Source organism: Sphaeramia orbicularis, chromosome 13 (genome assembly GCF_902148855.1).
Source record: "Sphaeramia orbicularis chromosome 13, fSphaOr1.1, whole genome shotgun sequence".
NCBI lineage: Eukaryota > Metazoa > Chordata > Actinopteri > Kurtiformes > Apogonidae > Sphaeramia > Sphaeramia orbicularis.
The window spans coordinates 37,006,679-37,014,893 of record NC_043969.1 but is presented as its reverse complement, the minus strand read 5'-3'; the positions used below and the strand labels follow the sequence as shown (position 1 = coordinate 37,014,893).

General features: G+C 38.8%; 1 pseudogene; it reads left to right on the top strand.

Moving 5' to 3' along the window:
- LOC115431150 (mitochondrial ornithine transporter 1-like) overlaps nt 1–8,009 on the top strand; it is a 10,695-nt pseudogene extending 2,686 nt beyond the window's left edge.
- The last annotated feature ends 206 nt before the right edge of the window (nt 8,010–8,215 follow it).

Genomic DNA, 8,215 nt, shown 5'->3' with positions numbered 1-8,215 from the left:
CAATTAATACTGACAAACAGAACTCAAACTAGAATTAGGAAAGAGCTGCAGCATCTGAAACTGACCACAGTGAACATTTGACAGATAAACAGAACCACAGTGCTTCAGTTTCAGCTTCACAGTTTGTCATGTCTTTTATGGATTGGGATTGCTCTGTCAACTCACCATATATTTTTTACTATAAGTTTTTTATTTTTATTTCATCAATTACTAGAACTTTCAGGTGACCCCATTTGAATTCCAGGTGACCCCATGTGGAGTCCTGACCCTAAGGTTGAAAACACTGGGATAGACGACCTGTCCATAGAACGCACTATAGCAGGGGTGGCAAACATACGGCCCGCGGGTATTTACGTTATTTGCAACATAGTACAGCAAACTATTACATGATCAAAACCAAATTAATTTAACCAAAAAAAAAAAAGTCTCCATTTTGAATGTCTGGGGTCACCAGAAATTTGTGATGTTAAAATGGGGGTCACGAGACAAGAAAGGTTGGGCACCACTGGTCTAAGCCCACATCCACAGGCTGGTGTGGATCAGTGTCCTTCACTGCTCTAATGTCCCATATGTCACGGGAAAAGAACAAAGTCTTTTCTTCCAGCTGGATGTGGAAGTTTTCCGATTGCACGAACAGTGAGATTGATGGACATCGAAATTGCACTTACACCTATACATAGGCATTTAAAGAGTTTTTCCTGTGAAAAACAATGAAAACCGGACATTTAGGCGAATTATAAAAAACACCCAAACACTCCGGACAGGACGTGGACAGAGGACATGTCCTGTCAAAAGAGGATGTTTGGTCACCCTAAAAAAAAAAAAGACAGACAATATTAGCAATGACACAAAATAATAGTAACAGTTTGACAACATTTTTAAAGTAAAATGTAGTTTAGGTCACAAGTAATTTTTTTCAAGTGCAAGATCTGGTTAGCTGATCAGCAAACTATTTAAAAACACAGGGGTTGTCTAAAGGTGCATCATCTGTTAATGCCCGTTCTCATCAGCTGAATGGGTGAGTGTGAACCAGAAAATAATACAGAACACCGGTCAAGCATAATAACTGCTGATCAGATGTTCCTGGATTACACATTCTGAAACCACTGCGCACATAATGAAACTTATCCTTTGACCTTATGACTCTACCCAGTGTTACTGGAAATGGCTGCATGTTTCTAAGAAGTGCTATTAGCCTCTGTCACGTTAACCTCAAGTTAATTTTATTTCTGTTGCCCAATATTGCAAATTGCAGCAACATTTACCGCTCTGTCGGACATGTTGTGAAATGTCCTCCTTTAGTGGACATGGGACAGTGTGTCCTGGTTCATATGTTGATGGTCGTCCTGACACTTAATGACTACTGTTTTCTATTTGTGTCTCATCAGAGATATTCAGAAGGCATGTGCAGGGTCTCTAGCCTCCATCTTCTCTGCTACTGCCATTTGTCCCACTGAGCTGGTGAAGTGTCGTCTGCAGGCCATGCATGAAATGGAAGCTGCCGGAAAGGTCGCAAGTGGACAGAAGAGGTCAGTGGCACAAAATAGACAATGCATAAAGTAGGGTGCTAGTGCAGGTCTTGAAAGAAAAAGTCTGGAATTTTGTGTGAAAGTCTCACTAAAGTATGAAAAAAGTTTCTTTCGTAGTCAAATTTTAGAGAATGCTCAAAGGCACAATCTTGTAAGATAAGCAATACATGAGGAAAACATATTATTTAGTTTGTTTCAGTTCATTCAAATATGCAGCAAAACAAATTAATCCTAGTTATGTTCATAAAATAAAACAGATTGCAAGAAAACATGAAAAACTTATTATATATATATGTCACAGTAGAGACTGAAATCCAGTAGGGTTCCTAATCCTACTAGACAGATAGTAATTTTAGTAAGACATTAGGATCTGAAGATTGGAATTCCAATCTGTCCTAGGAGAATTTGCAATCCTACTAGGACAGATTGTAATTCTATTTGGAAGTGGGATCTGAAGATTGGAATTTTGGAATTTCAGTCTGTCCTACGATTTCACCATCACTATTCCAGCTGAATTATTTTCATATCTTAGATACAGTATATGGCCCTTAGCTCAATACACATTGTAACCAGGATGCCAGCCGTCCTATCTGGTCCAACCTTATTCATGGCCGTTTGTAACTGTCATTGGTATGTAAATGAGACACATTTGGTATTCAAAAATCGGTAGAATTTGAAAAACGTACCTGTAAACAACCCGTTGCCATGGCAACATACAATTTTATTATTATCTAATTGTTGCCAAGCCATTCAGAAAATGTACGATGTTAAAGTTGGCATTGGCATTTTGCTGCCCCCTGGTCTAGATGGTAGGGTTAAAAGTAAAAGAAACAACAATATTCTTACAAACCATGATTTTATTCAGAATTTACACAGACTTGAATCTAATATTCTATAGCTAAGCTTCAAAGACTTTTCTAAGACTTAAATGTGCTGCATACTACTCACTAGTTAAGTGACAATAACCTTAGTCTATAGTACTAACTTCAAAATTTCAAACAAGTAATACTATAGAGGTTTTGTCAGTTGTTTTTTTCTAATACTTAAAGGTGCTACATACTACTCAATAGTGACAAGGACATTAGTCTATAGCTAACTCAAAATTAGGATTAGACAGATAGAATTTTAGTTTGTCCTAGGACAAACTCCAATTACTATCTGTCCTAGTAGGATTAGGAATCCTACTGGATTTCATCTCTACTGTGACTAATATACACACTATATTGCCAAAAGTATTGCTCACCTGCCTTGACTCGCATATGAATTTAAGTGACATCCCATTCTTAATCAATAGGGGTTTAAAATGACATTGATCCACCCTTTACAGGTATGACAGGTTCAACTCTTCTGGAAAGGCTTCCACAAGGTTTAGGAGTGTGTTCATTGGAATTTTGGACCATTCTTCCAGAAGCGCATTTGTGAGGTCACACACTGATGTTGGACAGAAGGCCTGGCTCTCAGTCTCCAGCTCTAATTCATCCCAAAGGTGTTCTATGGGGTTGAGGTTCAGGTTGTTTCAGCATACCAAGACATTTTGGATAATTCCACTGCTCCCAACTTTGTGGGAACAGTTTGGAGCTGGCCCCTTCCTCTTCCAACATGACTGTGCACCAGTGCACAAAGCAAGGTCCATAAAGACATGGATGACAGAGTCTGGTGTGGATGAACTGGACTGGCCTGCACACAGTCCTGACCTCAACCCATAGAACACCTTTGGGATGAATTAGAGCGCAGACTGAGAGCCAGGCCTTCTGTCCAACATCAGTGTGTGACCTCACAAATGCGGTTCTGGAAGAATGGTCCAAAATTCCCATGAACACACTCCTAAACCTTGTGGACAGCCTTCCCAGAAGAGTTGAGCTGTTATAAGCTGCAAAGGGTGGACCCACGTCATATTGAACCCTATGGATTAAGAATGGGATGTCACTTAAATTCATATGCGAGTCAAGGCAGGTGAGCAAATACTTTTGCAATATAGTGATATATACACACACACACACATACATGAAAAGATAACGTGACTTCCTTCGTATCTGGGTGCTTCTATGAAACTGATCCCTAAAAACAGGACATGGGGCTAAAAATTCAAACCAGATGTAGAACGAATATTATGAAGCAAGTTTGGAAACACTATGGGTCTATTCTAAAAATAAATACTTACTGAGATAAAAGAGAAAGTATTTTTCAGATAAAACTGATTTTATATTATTTTACATTATATTTAATACAAAAATCTGCATGTAACACGGTTAAAAGAACACGAAAATTACATGTTACTATTTTTTTAAAAATATCTTTTTATTCTCTCACAGGTACATTTTGGGAATTGAACTAATTATGCAAAACAGAGAGTTTCACAAAAATGACTGCTGTTGCAAAATCATTTGTGATTTATATGTGTTGTTTAACTGGGCAGGTTCTGCATGTAACACATGCATGGACACGATGGGTTACACACGAAACCTGGAATGAGACTGAGATTCATGAAAAACCCACATGTCTGGATTAGAAAAATTACTAGGATCATCAAATTTAACACAGTGTCTTTATTTATAGGCGGTAGTACAGGACCATTTACAGCCTTGTTTTCCAGATCTAATGCACTGACACTTAGGTAGTTTTTCCTGTCCCAATTGGGGTCCTATTTTTGGCCCCAGTATTTGATTAAAAATTCATTAATTTTGGGATGGCTCAGAGGAAGAGTATACATTTTTTCATTTATCTGAGGTCATCATTAGGTACATCCTGGGGGGAAATATGTCTAAATTTACCTTTTATTATTGGGTCTAAAAAAGCTGCTAAATTGCCAGGTACCAAAATGATCCCAGTTTCATGGAGGCCACCCATATCTAAAAAGGAGTTGGAGGAAGTATAACTTATAAAACTTATAAAATAACTTGATATGATTTCATTAAGCGGTCGGTACTGGAATGATTCTAGTGAAACGTGTTTGTGTGATATCCGCACTTTTGTGATTTTCACGTTTTGAAAAAGTTCTGTCAGTAAAATGTAATTTACTGCAAATTACGCATTCATTCATTCATTCATTCATTTATTAACGTGAACTTTTCTGCTACACACAACAGGTACAATGTCAACCACAAAAGTAGGCACACAAGTATAAAAGTACATAAAGTCAAGGTCTTGGGGAAAAAAATACCAGGTTTTGAAATGTATGAAAAAGTCTTAAAGTTTTATTTGGATAAAGACAAAGCACCCTGATAAGGCTTGTGTGATTCTAGTGGATGTACTTTTGTGCGTTTTTGGTGTTATTTCAGCACAGTGTGGAGCGTGGTGAAGACAGTGTTGGAGAAAAACGGTCCCAGGGGTTTCTTCCAGGGATGGTCGTTCCACCATCGTGAGGGAGATCCCCGGTTACTTCTGTTTTTTTGGTGCTTATGAACTCAGTCGGTCAACATTTGCACAATACATGGGCACAGACAAGGATGGCATAGGTACGGATGGCACTGAAATGACCAAAGCATCACTGTGGTTTGTGTCTTGTACTTCTATCTGTGACCAAACCCCACAAATCTAATGGTTTCTGCAGGTATGCTTCCACTCATGTTCAGCGGTGGGTTCGGGGGGGGCGTGTCTGTGGATAGTAGTCTATCCCATCGACTGTGTGAAGACCAGGATCCAGGTGATGTCCTTATCCGGGAGACAAGAGGGCTTCTTTAAGACCTTCACAGGCGTCATACGCAACGAAGGTGAGATCTGGACGTTAATGTTGAGACTGAAGCCAGCTCACATACAAGTATTTTTACATCTGAAGGGCTGCAAAAAGTGTTATTGTTTTTAAAAGGTTTTGTATATGATTTCACAAAGTAGCCACAAAATAGTCGCATAACAATAAATTAAGAAAAAGGAGAAAGGACACACATTTTCATTTCTTGGATACTTGTTAAGAATGAGTCATACTGAATTTATGTTTAAAGAACATTGAAACAGGCATTAGAGTGTCAGTCTGATATTAAGCAATGGAGTTTCAGCAACTTAAATGTAAACTAGAAGCACTCGGAGAGCGCAGACCTCCACCAAGGCTGATCCGTGGCCCCCCCCGTGGGCCCCCCCACGCCAAGGAGGTTATGTTTTTGCCAGGGTTTGTTTGTTTGTCTGTCTGTTTGTCTGTCCGTTAGTGTGCAACATAACTCAAAAAGTTATGGACAGATTTTGATGAAATTTTCAGGGTTTGTTGGAAATGGGATAAGGAAGAAATGATTAAATTTTGGTGGTGCTCGGGGGTGGGGGGCCCACGGGGGGGCCACTGATCAGCCTTGGCGGAGGTCTGCACATATTGTCTATTTTGCCATCAATCCAGCTGATGTCATCATGTCTATGCGTGTGCTGATGTCAGCGTATCAATTGCGTCTATATATGTGCCAAGTTTGAAGTAAACTGAAACAAAATTGATGTTTTTATAGACATTTGAAATTCTGCCTGTTGTAAATGAATGGGAGAAAAAAAGATGTAAAACATTAATTCAGTTTTTTTTTTTTAATTCATCTGTGTAAACTATCTGTTTTAGTGCATAAAAAAGGACAATTACATAATGAAAATTGTTACATTTACAAACTATCCTCTTTACATAAAAGGTGAGTAACCCGAAGAACATGAACAACCAGAAATGTCTATTCTTCTAAGAAAAATAAGAGAATTTTAACAATATTATGCCTCAGCTTATTGTATTCAAAAATCTACAAAGACACACAAATATTTAGTAACAGACGTCTGGAACTGAATAATATAGTATTTAACTTAAAGGTGCAGTATGTAGGAATTATGTTCCAAGTAATTTTAAAATGGCCTTGACTGTCACCAGACATTAAAGTTGCGGGAGACTTTCATGATGAATTTTTCATCAAATCTGTGAAACCTCAGTCAAATCCTTACTATCACGAATCTGTAAGTCTTTCTGTGATTACTCACCTGAATCTCTTGCATTACGGTGAGCAATTTCGAAGTGTTATCCACCATAAACAAACCCTGTGTGTTTACATTCAGAACCCGGAGGTAACTCGGGCATCTTTGGAATTTTTTTGTTGTGACGTGCATTGTGGGAAACGGAGGCTTGTGCTGCTGCTGCAGGCGAACCTCCCTGCAGCGGCAGGTAGTACGGTGTTTTCTGTGGAAGTGACCTCTTCATGTAGCAATGTGTAATCCGAAAGGGGTGGTGGTAGTGGTGGTGGTGGGGGGGGGGTCGCGGTAGTCCGGCGTCCATGGTTCGGCCGGGAGCGGGGGGGGGTATGGCAACGATCTGTGCCGCTTGTACTTCGCGGAAGTAAAAGTGAAACTTAAGGCTCATTTACCTTTTCTCTATCTCCTGAATCTTCACAAACTTTCATTTGAGTGTGCAGGACGTTTGTCCTGGCCTATATTATATATTATACTTATGTATAATAAGTCTGGTGATGATTTTTTTGTATGAAATTTATGGTGTGGTGGCAAGAATTGGTGGAAACGCTAGTAGTTAGACGCTCATGCTGGATCTGGCAACCCCTAGTCTGGGGGGAGGAGGAGAGGATACCACACTCTACAGTATTTTGAATGTGATTGCAGTACCAGTTTTGGCCACAATCCTACATATGACACCTTTAATGATAAAAACAACTTGTCAAGCCTTAGTGACACCTTTGACTGTTAATGTCTTCTGTGTAAATTTTGGACTTGTGCAAATTCATCCCGAGGGCCGGATTGAACCTGCTGAACGGCCAGTTTTGGTCCACGGGCCTTATGTTTGACAGCTCTACTTTGTACCCTACATGTGTCTGAACACTCTCTGAAGTCACGTCTTTATTACTTTGCTGTCTTTGGGTCTGTTGTCTGTATAGAATGACCGTTAAATCTGTTTACCTCTTCGTCTCCCACAGGCGTCGGTCGTCTGTACTCAGGCTTGACTCCGACCATGATCCGAACCTTCCCTGCCAACGGAGCTCTGTTCTTAGCTTATGAGTGGAGTCGCAAGTTTATGGTGGAAAAAGCCGGACTGTGATGTGGAAAACAACTTCTTCTAAAACACTGTTTTATCATTTTTTAAACAACTCCAAAAGAAAGCAAAAAGTTCCAGTAAGTGATCATTTATAAGAAAAACATATTTTATTGGTACTTTGGTTTGACTGTATTACAATATCTGGTACACAACTTGAATGATATGTTACTGTACTGTTCGCGAAGTCTTAGTTTGTTATTTTTTCTTGTTGCAACTTGTTTTTATCAGTGAACATTAAGGGGTTTTTTTTCAGTCAAACTCATAAGTGGAAGAAAATACAAACATAATGAAACAGTTAATGCCACCGACAATGCACAATGGCCTAAATAATAAGAAGAAAACACTGTCAGTCTCTCTGAATGTTCTCATGATATTATGACATGAAGAAAAACTGAAGGGAAAACTTAAAAAAGCAGATTTAAAAAAAAAAAAGCAAAAGTGTGAATAGGAAAACTCTGCCTTTAGGTGTGATGTTACACAGGAAACACTGGTACCAAACCTTCTACTGCATATTACTGATGAGAAAATGTTTATTTTTAAGGACAAAACTGATTTTAGTGTGTGTTGTTGTATTTTTTCTGTATTTCTATTTCATTAAATTTCAAGACAAATCCATCTTTTGACTGTGTGGAGCCACATTTTTTTCTCTTCACCTTTTATTTTCAACACGCACTGAATAAAACAGACAAAAATAAAT